The sequence below is a fragment of the Oryzias melastigma genome, linkage group LG23 (genome assembly GCF_002922805.2).
Source record: "Oryzias melastigma strain HK-1 linkage group LG23, ASM292280v2, whole genome shotgun sequence".
Lineage (NCBI taxonomy): Eukaryota > Metazoa > Chordata > Actinopteri > Beloniformes > Adrianichthyidae > Oryzias > Oryzias melastigma.
The window spans coordinates 12857748-12872312 of record NC_050534.1 but is presented as its reverse complement, the minus strand read 5'-3'; the positions used below and the strand labels follow the sequence as shown (position 1 = coordinate 12872312).

General features: G+C 35.0%; 1 long non-coding RNA gene across 1 annotated transcript in view; it reads right to left on the bottom strand.

Annotated features, from left to right (window-relative positions):
• Nucleotides 1-686: 686 nt before the first annotated feature.
• Nucleotides 687-14565, bottom strand: part of LOC112152794 — a 41812-nt gene continuing 27933 nt past the window's right edge. The window contains exon 3 of the long non-coding RNA XR_004947145.1: nt 687-777. This is a non-coding gene — a long non-coding RNA (uncharacterized LOC112152794). The remainder of the gene's footprint in view (nt 778-14565) is intronic.

Below are 14565 nucleotides of genomic sequence, written 5' to 3'. Positions count from 1 at the left end.
TTTCAATGTTAAGTCAATGTAAAGACGCAATCTGACGCGGCGCTATTTGGGCGTCTGGCGTGGCAAAGTTGGGTCAACTTCATCAAAGTTTTCCATGATGTGGCAACGAATGACTTCCAGAATAACTTTGGCAGTTGCTTCACGTCAAGGCCATAAGCAATAAATATGACGTGCGTCAAAAGAGAGGCGGCAGTTGCGAATTGGATGCGCGAATTGCGTCCGGTGTGAATGCACCGTATGGAATTCCAATGGATTCTGAGGCAGAGGGAAGCAGCTTTGCTCTGATATGCAACACTGTTGCAATGTGTTGCATATCCATATATCTTTATCATTTCTTTTCCAAAATCAACTGATCCATGATGATCTCGGACACAGTTGAAGAATTACAATATGTCAAATAGGATGTGTTCTTTAGGTGTTGCAAATGACATCTCTAGTTACAACAGCTAAAGTTGAAACATAAATACACAAGCAGCTATAGAGCTGTAAGCTGTGTTTTGGACTAAATTGGGGAACATTTAAAATTGCATTGTCTCAACAGTTCCAACAGTAGTTTTTCCAATGAAACTAATAAAATTTGAGCCTTGAGTTAACTACATTTTGTGTTTTGAAATTGGCTCTTCATATGGTCAAAAATTCTAAAACAATATTGATGTAAAGGAATAGATTTTTTCAACTTACTTTTCTGTTCTGTACTGTTCAAAACTACTTGCAAAGGAGCAAACTTGTCAGCTGGGATCCTTAAGCAGAAAGCTGAGCGTAGAGCACCAGGATTTTCTGTAAAACATGGAAAACATAGTTTTCAATCTAGATGCTGCAGAGCAGTTTAAGTTCTTCTTGGCACTATTGAACAAGGAGAAGCTAAAGGAGGTGAGCTATGGAAAGTTGAAAAACAGTATTATATCAATAAGACCAAAACTGAGTTTTACTAAGCCCATCCTCCTTATTTCTTGCATCACCATTTGTTGTTTCATCTCCTCGGCTTTTGACTTACAAACAACACTATCAATATTACATCAAAGCATCCTAAAGACACTCCCAACACCATTTCCATTATTTTTTTTTCTAAAGGAATAAAGACCAAACCAAAATCAAGCCCATCTGAAAGTTATTTCCTCTCATCTAAGCCCATCATCATTCCAGCCTCATGTGCTTTCAAACACTAAAAGTCATTCTGCACCTTCACAAAGGTCCTCCAATTTGACTGGGACTGCGTGGTACCGTTCACAAACATGAGCACACATAACCAGCGAATGATAACAAACATCAAAAGCTGTCCGTCACCCACTAATGTTTTTGACAGGGCATTAGTCGGAAGGTATGCCATCTTATGAGGGAGACATAAAATAGAAACAGAGAGGAAGAAGTAGTCAGGGACCTGGTGAGTGTGTGTAAAGAGGACATGATATACGACATGGTGTGGACTGGTGCACCTTTCATCATCTGCTCTATAAAGTCCAGCCAGTCATGAAATGAGGGCGTTAAAATCATACTGCAAACACAAACCATCAAACTGTACAGCTAGCTGCCAGACTGCAGTTCTGATCGGTCTATAAGTCATATAAGCTGCATATTTAAACACAAATGAAATGGGAGGGAGGGGGGAGTCAATGGAAAAGCTGTGCAAGATGTTTCCTGTTTTAAGATTATAATATTAAATTAGTCAAAATGCACAATTAGACCATGTAGCATATATATGGAAAGGATTATAGACGGCAGTCGCATTTAATCAAATTAAAAGAATTGTCCAAACAACTCAAATCCTCTGATTCTACCATAAATATGCATTTCTCCTCTTGCTGCACCAACATGTGCAAAATAAAAAAGGAATACACACACCAGTAAAGTTATACTTATATATACTTTTTACTTTCCTAACCCTATATAACCATTTGTATCATATTTGATACACTTATTTTTGAGACTCCTATCTCATTAATATGATCCAAACGTTCCTTAAAAACCCATTGCATTTAAGTTAGTCCATGTTTAATGCTCTGTAGTTCATCATCATTCCACTAGGGGCAGTAGAAGGGCTTTTACTGCTCATTTCAAAATGGCTGCCTCTATGAAATCTCAAAAATACTTTTGGTGGGAAACAATTGCGCACATTTTTATAACTTTATGGGAAGAAATAAATCATCTATTGTTATTTAATTTTTTAAATGACTCCTTTCTGTATTGAAAGTATGCAAAACTTGTTTATAGTTAACTCTTTATAATACAGTTTCACCATGTTAAAAATGTGTGGATCTAATTTGAGACAGTGAGTAAATATTTTTCAATTCTTAACTAAGTGTTTCGAGCAAAAACTTACGAAAATACCCAACGTATCATAATTGATACTATCTATATCTCATGAAAATAATGATATTGCAGTTTTTCAAAGGGTTAAACAATATCTTAATTCCAAAAACTGATATTTTTTGTCATTTTTTTTAATACTTTACAGGGTTTAAAATCCTTACCATAAAATTTAATGAAAATTCAAAAGACAAACATTAGTATGTGTGAGTTTGAAGCCTCTGCATGGGTGCACCAGTGTAGGGGGCAAGTGGGATTTACTGAGACCATAAACCCACAGATGCTTGTCAATGCATCTGCTGCAACTTCCCCTTCTCCCTCTCCCATATGTGCTCACAAAACACACCCAGCTATTCTACCTCCCTTAGTTTACTGCATTGCACCAGCAGTGGTTTGCACATAAGCACCAACACACAACAGAAAGACAGAGAGAAGGGGGGAAAAAAACGAGGAATATTGTTGGAACTACAAAGGAACAGAGCACAAATTGGAGCAAAACATTCACTTGTAGTGTCCGGCTATGGAGTTTCTCTTTTCTCTCTATTGATTCTACAGACACATTTTTAATACAGCCTCATCAATAGCACTGGAGGTCTGACAAATGCATTTTTCAAACACTTGGCAGTCAATAGTCATTTAGTCTGTATCTTTGTCCCTTGAGTAAAGGCTCTCGATCAATTGAGGTGATGAAAATTCAAATAAATCTAAAACAGGAACGAAGCGGAGCCCTCTTCTGTGTCCAGTATAGTTCGGTGTGTGCAGCTGTGTGATAAACCAGTATGCACAGCCATATATATCTATGTTGGCTCTCTAAGAGCAGGATGTGGAGGAGCAAGAATTAGCTGATGGTGAGAGTTGACAATTTAACAGATGCATTTAGTTTAGTACGAACTAGGGCTGCAGCGATTAGTCGACTAATCGACTATTAAAATAGTCGACGACCAATTTAATAGTCGATTAGTCGCAACTTTATATTATAAGGAGACAGAGTGTAGTAAAATTGAAAGTTATGGAGGCATTATGTTAGCTTTTTGGACTATTTTTGCATTTATTAAGGTTTTCTTATGCTATTTTGGAGCTAACATTTAAGCTAGAAGCTAGCTATTTTGGCTAATTTAGGATTTTTTTTCAGTTTTTTAGGCTAATTTGTTGTTTAGCTAATATTTCAGCTACATGCTAGTTATTTTGGCTAACTCAGGCTTTTTTTCCCCAGTTTTTTGGGGCTAATTGGGCATTTAACTAATATTTTTAGCTGGCTATTAGCTTCAGCTTTTTCAGCTATCAGTTTCAGCATTTTTAGCTATCAATTTCAATGTTTTCAGCTATTAATTTTAGCATCTTCAGTGGCCAAATTCAGCTTACAGTATTTACACTAGCATTCCCACAGGTAATGCTATATATCTAGTTTTTAGTTAGTTTAAAGCTAATGATTAAGATGTGTGCTTTACATCCAGTTTGCCCATGACCCGATTAGTCGACTAATTGGAAAAAATAATCGATGAATAGTCGACTATTAAAATAATCGCTTATTTTGGCAGCACTACCCTGGTATGGGTGCATGTGACTACAGCTTTAAACATACTTGCTTTCTTTTAATTATTAAGAGATAAAGATGGTTAATTTCACTATCAACTAAAAATAACTGAAGTTTATTAAATGTGTTTCTTTCAATTTACTTTCTTTTAATTAAGATAATACATTTATTACTATTAACAGTCAATTCTATTAAGAACCAGAGTGTTTCACATACGATTAAAGCATACTCTCTTCCCTCAACTAAAATTTTTAAAACCCTATTAAAAAAAGAAAAAGATCTAATTCAGCTTCTGAAACACAGATCATCCAAAAACCAACGTTTAATTGCAATCATACATTTAAGTGGCTTACTCACGCTTTGATTTCACATCACAACTGTTCTTCTTTATTTTCTTTCATTTAATCAGACAAAAATTATATGCATCTTAATTTTCTCAATTCCTTAAAAAGAAAAAAAAAGGTGATTTTCTTGCTTCTACTTCAGACTGTTGAAGCCAAGCAAGAAAGAGACCGTTGCATGCTGCTTAAGTTTCTTTTTTTACATTTTCTCCAAATAGCAGCATGTTACTCAAACATCAAAAAGTAAAGAACTAGTTCAAGATGAGGAATGACTCCAAACCAGTTCTGGAGCTGTTTGATCAAATCACTGCATGTGTGTGTATTACTTCTCGTTTAGATTTCTTTACTGTACATCACAGTCCATCATGGTGCCACTATTTAAACCAAAACTGCAGGACAATTAAAACCCGAGGAGACCTAATTAAAGCCAGGACTAAGACTGTAGTTTTTTCTAACAGAGCAGCAAAGCGCATCCCCAGGGCAAAATCTCCCTGCCAGTTAATTATGCCATTATTCTATTATTCTAGACTGAGAGTGGGGGCTTGGAGCCAAGTTGACCTCAAGGAACTTGGGGAGTAAAAAGAAGAGAAGTCTTGTATGCAAGGCAGCCCTGAGCTACTTCATAATTGTGACTTCTTCATCCATACCTCCTGTCTGTCACCAATAAACGCTGCAGAAGATGAATAATGAGATGCTGACCCTTGTCCAGATTAAGTAAGTATGAAGTCCACTGTAATCTCTCCTCTTTGCCCCCGCCTCATAAATGTGATTACTTGCACATGACAGCAGTGGATTTTGCATACACTGAATGATAATAGGAATGAAGTTTGGGAGGTTGATGAAGGGGCAAAGATGGGATTCCACTAAATCTGGTCCTTTAATGGAAAAAGACCAAAGAATGAATTTGTATTGGAAAAGTTTGACCTAATTTTAGAGATCACAAGACAGTAATCTTACAAAAACATCCATGAGCAACAAAAAAGTGATAAATTATATATTTTCCCATATTTTAAAATACGTTAGTAGATCATTAAAATATAAAATCCAGTCAAAAATATTTTTAAATAATACATAAAAGGGTCTAAATTTATTGCAACCTGTGCAAATTGAAACCAAAATTCCAAAGTTGTAAAATAAATAACAATAGTCACTCACTACATAATGTGAAGAGTCACATCTGGCTTCGTTTGCTGGTTTGGTCTAATCAATTTGAAGCATAATATTTTAATAAAGACATTTTTCAGCAATGTATTTTTTTGTTTTCATTCTTCTTAACATGGTCAAATCAAGCCTCACCTTTTATTCCCCAAGTTGACAAAAAAACGGGAAAAACCCAACATTGCATCTCAGTAAAACTACTGGAGACTGACTTCAAAAAGTAAAAATTACCCAATATCTCCCATATCAGAAAGTCAGCCAAGTGCAGGGGTCTGCAACCTAATGTCTGACTTTATGTCCAATTATATCAAAAATATTCAGTGTTTTTCTCTTTTAAGGTTGTGAATTAAAATACATGTTGCCAATTAGGAGCACAGGGTCACACTGAAAGAGTCAAATACTACCAAAAAAGCCTTCTTTCACCATATAAAAAAACACACTTTATTTTTGTGTCCATTAAGCCATTCATTCATAAAATGTAGCTTTGAAAAATTTACAATAACTAAATTATAACAGAAGGTTACAACTATAACTCATTTTACTTTTGAAAGCAGCACATAAAAGTCCCTTTCAAAATAAAAGACACCCAAATAGAATCCTCAAGCTGCAGCAGATTCACTGGAATTAAAAATGTAAGAGTCAAACATTGCATTTTCTATCATGACTTTGGTGCACTATCATCCTTCTTTCACTATGGAATATATACATGAAAACACTGGTGTATGAATTCATTTTTTAAATATATCTACATATAAATGCAGTGTACATTTTAAAGGGCTTATATCATAATTTTCTTAAGTCTTTCAGAGTAAACTTTATCCATATATATGATCATATATTGTCTTTGGCACACTAGAAAAACGATTATTTATGAAATATTAGTTATTTTTGTGTTTTTCTTTTCAGAAATGCATCAAAACACTACTTTGGTTGGTGTTTATAGAGAGGAAATAACATTTTAAAACCCTGATATAGACCCTTTAAGAACATTGAATATACAAATGTGTGCTTTAAGCTAATTCTAATAATAAACCCCCTGACAAAAGATAAAACCTTTAAAATCATTTAGCTCAGTTATCTGAAAAATCTATGGATGGAACAATGGAGGGATAAAAGTATGTATACTTAAAAAAACAAAACAGTAGTTTAGGATGAATCACACTTTTCTTCCAATGAGAGTGATGCCACTCAGTGGCTGTAATGGACCCCTAATGAACTCTAAAATCCATGCCAGTACATTTACACTGCATTATTGCTTCCTGACCCTTGACCTCCCCATGGAGAAGAGCAAAGAATACTTTGCAGAGTTCTGTCATTATGCATTCATCCACACAGATTGCACATCAAGGCATCAGAGGAGCAAATGGTATATACATAATGGAGCATGTAAATGACCATTACATCCCTCAAACTCTGCCACTGACTGCAGAGCTCCCCATCAAAATTGACTTACTGGCTTCTATAAGGACTTTATTCATGGTTGAGTAAAACATTTTTGATAAGTAGCTGGAGTCTGCAAGAAAATGGTAAGCTGTAAGTGATGCATTACGCGCTTTAGAATACCAAACAGGAAGAGTCTCTTAAGAGAGCAGAAGTTGGGGAGTGGGCTCTCCCTTTTCATTTCTAAGTTCCTTTGTTTCTTTTCCATCTCAAAAAAGTCCCAAAGAGGAATTGTCTTTACAAACGTCCTCAAAAAAAGCTTCAAAAGGAAACTGTTTCAAAATCATGTTTTTGCAAATGGACAAAAAAAATTGGGGAGGGGGTTTTAGGAACCGAAAGCCGAGTTCAACTAATTACCTGATGATGGAATTTTAGTGTCTCCTTCATTATAAAGCAGTTTCTAAGTGGTATTGATTTTAGGAGAAATGTCTGGGAGCAATGTGGTATTAGAGGGCCCAACTGCTCCGAGACCATGCATTATTCAACAGGCATTCCAGGACGAAGCCTCACAGGTGGCATGGGAGTTGCTGCAATTCTCCACACACCTGACTCTCTCATGCACCAGGGTGTGCTTTTTACATGACCACATTAACATATTTACGATTCATAAACCTTTCTTGGATACATAATTAAAAAAAATACTCTTTTACTCAAACAAAAACTTAAGTGGGTTTACTCTTTGATACTCAATTGCACCTATTTTATCATTATTAATATTATAAATTATCATTTATGAAAATGCATAAATTTGTTTAAAAAAATTACTACTTATAGCTCTCACAAATTGCTTATTTTTAATCTAGAAACTTAGAAAAGGGGGTGGGGGCATGATTAGATGCCCATTCAGTTTTACATAAGCTAAAAATTCAACCTAAAATGGGTCAGTCCTCCATTGTGTCTCTTTGATGTTGAAGAAATTTGCTAATGATTTAACTAAACCATGTATTTGTAGTTTTGGTTCATTTGTTTCAGTTAAATACTTTTTTTTCAAATGACTGTTCATACTTTTAACATTCCAGATGCCATTTAGATGTGACAGTAAAAGGAAAAAAAAAGAATGAGGGTGAGACAAAGTCATAAAGAAAGAAAATGTCATGTTTGACTTTCTTGCAGTTTTAATTTTAAGTAAATCTGCTGACGGAGGATCTTATTTGACACAGAATACATCTTATTTTGAAGGGGAAATGAGTATCCTACTGCAAAAACTAAAAGGTTTTACAGTTTTTATATAGAGAAATACAGGCACCGTTAGAATTCAATAATTATAAAAATGTAAAACAAACTATTTTATTTATTTAATATTATCTTACTTTCAAATTGTTTTAATTTTATTGGGTTTTTTGTCGCTTGCAGATTTTTTTCTTGATTTTGATCACATTAACGCACAATTTAAATAAATAAACTATAGCATTAAAGCATTAAAGGTTGCAAAGCTAAAACTTCCGTTTTACTTAGAAACATTAAACTTTACTCAACTGTTAGCTTTGGATTGTAAAAATATATTGTTAATTCATTCTGCAGTTATAGTTGGTCCTATTTCTGACATAAAAGCCAAAAAGTGTGAATACTATTAAAGGTAAAATATATATAATCAAGTCTAAATGAAAACCTGACAACTCAAACGCTAATCCATTCGGGTGCAAACTATCAGACTGTGTTAAAATCGGATATTAAATTTTATCCACGCGTCCATCTATCTGTGTTTCACAGACGTATGAAGAAGTAGGTTTGGTCTCATAATTTATCTTTGTTTTCACTGATTGCAATTATCTAGTAGATCAATGGATGTTATCAATACCTTACAGCAATTAACATTTAATATCCTTCTACAGTCACTTACTCCATTAATGACTAATTGATTATGCAAGGCCTGGGAGCCCTGTGGCGAGGAATGGCGTGAATCCATTCTGTCTGTCTGTCAAAGTGAAGACTAGCCGCCTTGCTGCAGAACGCTGGACTCCAACTGTGTCGATATGAAGCAAAAGAGATCTCGTGAACATTTCACTTATTTAGATTTTCTCAAAGCTTTCAAACTTTTGGTATCATTAATGTCCATCCAATTGTTCAAGTATGTTGTACTTTAAATTTCATCTTTATTTGAGCCACTAGTCGAAAAACCATCTCCTCCAGTTCTTCTACAATCATCTGTACAATTTTTTTTTCCTTCAGAAAGAAAAAAAAAACTGCCTTCCATTTCACTCAAATTGAGACTTTTCAAAAGAACCCATAATGTAAGCACTCTGGACAAAATTCAGGCCTAATTTAGGCCCCTGTATACAGCAGATGACTGAAAAACGCTCCATGTCACTCTTACTTGTGACTCTACTTAGAAACAGAGCATCTTCATAAATAAGCTCCGTGCACTCTCTCGGGCATAAAGGCAAGCTTTAAATTGACTGAACAGGCTGACAAAAAAGGAATGATGGGAAATAGAAACAGATATGTAAGCAAGTTCAGTTTCTGTTTTTATTTACACTTAAAATTCAAATTAAGTTATTCTATCAAGATGTTTCGACTTTGTCAGGAATGTGGATTTTAACAAAATTCAACTTTTTTTGTTTTTATTCTAAATTTCTTTGGTTGAAAATGGTGTTAGGGTCAGTTTTGACCCAGTTATATAAAATAACTTTTTAAAGCAATAAATAAAGCCAAAATTAAAATCAGACACCTCATCTTCTAATCATGCGAGCTTCAGCGGACGCTTTTTTTTTCCACTTTAGTCGCAAAAAAGCAAAATAAACAAACTCAAGCATGTCCGGACATGCAAAGAGCTTTCTCTGATTTAGTTTTAGTGATTTCTTTTTGTTAGTTTGTGTTCCAAACTGTTTGGATTAAAGTTACATTGCTTAAAAAAATTTGAAGAAAATACACAAAATAGAAGTTTCAAGTGAATCATTTTAAATTAAAAAAAAATGTGATCAAGCGAATGAGTTTTGGAGATGCATTCTAAACCCCTCACTAAAATTTAAGAGACAAAATACCTTTAGTTTTATTTATATGAGTTTCTTGAGGTTATTATTTCTTTATTTTTTTAAATTTAGATGCATACTTATTTTTTGAATCAAGAGATGTTTGAATTAACAGTTTGCTTGTAGGCTGGTGTGCTGAAAATATGGTAATTGGAAGATGCAACATGTTTTGACTTTTGGACAGATCTCAGAAAAACTTTGTTTCCAGTATTTGGTAGCACAACAGTGATGGTGCTGGACGGTTTTGCCGAATAAACACTTAGTTTTCTGCTGACGATCGGAGGAGCAGAACAGGGGATACATGGCTGGATCGATTATACCGATTTGTTCAGAGATCTCCATGTTCAGACCCACGCTTCTCCCTTGGGTGGTGGATTGAGGGACTAAAAAAAAAAAAAAAAAAAAAAAGAGGGAAAACAAGCAGGACTGATGGGAGAAAGACGCAAAAATGCTGTGGGAAAAAAAGTATGTTACTAAAGTCGACAGATAAATGATGATGGGATGCTATAATGGTTGGGAAATAGCATCGGTATGGGAGTAAAACAAAAGAGGCACAAGGGAAGATTTGAATAGGGTTAAGTGCAAAGCTAAACGATAGCAGAAGTGAAGGGTGGACGGAAATCCCGTTAAATCCCCGTCAAATCATTGACTCAAGAACCAACACAAATGTTTTCTTTCCTTCTCGTTCGGCGGCACAAAGACAAAACAAAAAAAAACATAGCCATCATTTACATGTAGAATTCCCGCTCTGCATGACAACCATCACTACTACTTTCACTGTGGATCTTCAAAAAGGAGGGAAAAAGCACTCTCTGCTTATCTCACTTTCACTGCAACTTTAATCATGAAAAGATGATGAGCGGAGGAGGGGAATGGTCTGATAATAACATAGCAATTTTGTGCCTTCTCCACAAAAGCATAAGAGGCCCTAGTACATAATGGCAGCAAGCAATTGTATGTGCTAAGATTTCCATTGCCATTACAGCATTATTCACAGATGTAGGAGTTGATGTCAGTCAAAAAGCTGCACCCTTGCAAATCACTCTGTCCTTAAAAGTTCTGGAAACAAAAAAGAAGCAACACAGTGTATCCGTAACACATGGACTCCTCTCCTTCCAAGTGAAAATGTGTGAGAAAAGGTCATTTTTGAGGTGATTAAACAAGATTTTGCAGCCTTCGTTTCCGTAAAAAGTTAAAAAGATGGTTAGGGGTGAATAGATAAGGGGTTGCACATAAATGAGAATTCTGAACTGTCCATAGACTGCAGGTGTTAATATGCATTGTGAGCCCTGCTTCATTTTTGCATTGTTGTATGTTTAAAAATGTTCCTCATGGCTAACAGTCATGAATGTTGAATTTAAACCAATCAAATACGACTCTAGGCGGATTACTTTGAGTTTAGTGGAGTTTATAATCTTACCTGTTTCTGTAACTGGTACAGCTTCTCAATTTACCTGTAATTCTAGCCCATATATTAGGGAAAAAATGTTTTTTTTATAAGATTCCTGTTTTGAAACACACCTTTTTCAAAAATATCCCATAAAATTATGACTGATTTTAATTTAATTCCTATTTTGTCAAACAGAATAAGCAGTGAAATTTGCTATAAATTAGGACCGGGTATCGATAAAAAAAGTAACGAATTCATTGTAAATCTGGAAAAAAAATGATCACAAATTATCTGGAAATAATCACAATATGGTTTCCAGATAGTCTAGCGGGTAAACTCCCGCTCTAGAAATCCAGAGGTTGCTGGTTCAAAACCCAACCCGGGGCTTGTTGGGATGCACGGTGGCGCAGTGGTTAGCGCTCTTGCCTCACAGCGAGAAGGCCCCGGTTCAAATCCCGGCTGGGACCTTTCTGTGTGGAGTTTGCATGTTCTCCCCGTGCATGCGTGGGTTTTCACCGGGGACTCCGGCTTCCTCCTACCGTCCAAAAACATGCTTCATAGGTTAATTGGTGACTCTAAATTGTCCCTAGGTGTGTCTGTGAGAGTGAATGCGTGTGTGATTGAAGCCCTGAGACAGACTGGCGACCTGTCCAGGGTGTACCCCGCCTTCGCCCATCAGTAGCCGGGTTAGGCTCCGGCACCCCCGCGACCCCAAAAGGGAAGAAGCGGTCAGGAAGATGAATGAATGAATAATCACAATATGAAATCAAACGCAAAATAATACATTTAGAACACTTTTTTAACCCTTTGGCGCCAAGGGGCCTAAAATTCAGATTTGTCTACTTGAATTTACCTCTGTATTTTTATAATTTGAAAGACTATTTGCTTTTTTGGTAACGTTTTAATCAACACAACCGCACTTATGTGACACCAACTTTATTTAGTCATTTTTTTCATATTGTATTCACACACTAGATATAAAAATCATGCAAAAACAGAAAATTCCATCTGGAAAAATGAGATTTATTTTGCTCTGGAAACCCCAAAAAGGTTTAACAAACTGTTTTTACAACATAAAATGAAAGTTTCAGGCGTATTTTTTTAAAAATGACAAGAAAAAAAAATTGTGATGAAACTAATCAGCATGTTTTTTAACAAAAATACATAAAAATCCATGTTAAAGTCACAGATTTCTTTTGGCCACATATATTTCTGTTGATAGAGAAACATCACAGACCTCACAGCTCCATGATGGGACCTTTCTTATGCATCTTCAGTCTGCCTGTGTGGTTTCAGCTACCAGACAGCCCAAAAAATAAGAATTATGGCTGATCTGGGAGTGTGCCAAGCAGGAGCCATCATAGAACTTTGATCATATAATTCTACCTGTGAGCACGAGGCAGATAGAAATAACAACTGTTCCGAAAAGAACTAGTAACCCTTTTTACAAAAGATTATTTCTAAGAGGACAAAACCACAATAATCCTTGACAACTACAGTGTTTTCTTTCATATCTAAAAATATTTGGTTTCAAATTTAAAAGCAATTACCATTTCTACTTTATATATTGTCTTTAAATATATTCATTTTTTCTAAAATTACTAGATTTGTCAACTGTATAAGCCCACACAACCATCATACAGGAAGTCATGTACTTCTGAATACTCCTCTCCAACAAAAATAAAAAAAACTTAATCATGTCAGACAACAAAAAGCAATCACCAGGGCTGATCTTCACAAGGGATATGGGTTATAATCAAATAGAAGCTCTTAATCCACTAGCATCATTTGAAGGCAAATCCACAAACTGAAAATATGTGATGACAGCACTGAGTAGTTTTAATGCATTTCCCAAGACTGCTATGCTATGATTGACAGGAATATATTTATGTATAAATAAATATATATATATTATAAAAAGATACTTCTTAAGGATTTTCAAGAAACAGAAATAAAATATATGAACTGCTAGCCGTAGTCACTAATGCTTAAAGCACACATGTATGACAGAAATGCTGAAAACCTTAAGAGTGGATCAGTCAATGTTGCTACACAGCAGATATTAATTCCAGCACTTTGATAGGCTGTGTTGCATTATTTATGGTCATTCCTAAAAGTCATTCATTACCCGTTTTTCAATAACTGACACAAACTGATTGATAGTTGTCTCATTAGGGGAAACACATTCAGTGGCAAGTTTAAGATGTAAATGGATGGTTGGAAAATGCTGAGTGCTTGATTTTCACTCTGAATAACATCAACTTAGATTGCTTTTTTTTTTTGTAAAAACAATAGTGTTTGAAATTGTTTGCAAAAATAAAAGATGTCATTTAGTTTTATTTTCTATAGCCTTATTAAAGTTAACCCGGATGATAGTAGATCCATTCAAATTTTCTTTTTTAGTTGCAAAACATTGAACAAAAAATTAAAGATAAACACTACATATACCTTTAATTTAGCAATTTGTATAAGAAATAAAATACATTTTGTAGCAGTTCTTCAGACATTAAAGAACCACTCTGATAAAAATAGTATATTCCATGTTTTAAGCATGTTCTTGTGGCATTTTCCTGATGATGGAAGACATGCATTGTGTCTGAATTCTTTCCTTGGTGCACTATATAGTGCACTTGCTGCTTTGTGGAGCAGTCTGAAATGAACAAGTCCAAAATCAAGTGCCTTAGAAATTTCCCAGAAGTCTCTGCAAAAAAACTAGTGTGTATCAATGCTCTCTAGGTGGGTGAAAACAGACCAAAATGCATTGCGTTTTAACAATTTAGTGGAAAAAAAAATAATTTATACATTTTTTTTTAATAAACATTTGAGTTTTCATCAGCAGAACAAAGTGATTTATAAATATTCTTCTTAAATTTTTCATATTTGTCAAGTTTCTACCTACCAGGAAATCAGTAAAATCATATTTGGGTCAAAAAAAATTGAAATCTAGACCACAAGTTACTCCGGTCTATAGTTTTTTTTTTTTTTTTTTTAGTTATGGAGGAAATAAATAATTATTTAAGATTAAAATTATTTTAGAATCAGGAGCAGACAAAAAAAATCTGATATGTAGAAAATGTGCCAAGTGGGCCACAATACTCCTACTCCGTTTTAGAAGACCAGATCCACACGTCTTTTTCTTTGTCTGAGTGGTCTCAAAACTGCAACTCTAATATTTCTCACCATTTTTGTTGCACCAGTAGAGTCATTTACAGGTGTGAGGGGCTGTAAGCTAGGAGAGCATGTAAAAAGAGTGTTCCCAGCACCAGAAAGGGTAAGGGGGGCGGGGTTGTTTCGCATCAACAGTCCAACCCACAGGGAAATTTCTAATGAACTACCGCTGCTCTGTGGAAACTATGTCCTAGAAAGCAGCAGGTTGTTTGATTTTACCTAAAAACGGCATAATTATAACTAAAAAGACCATTGAAAAAG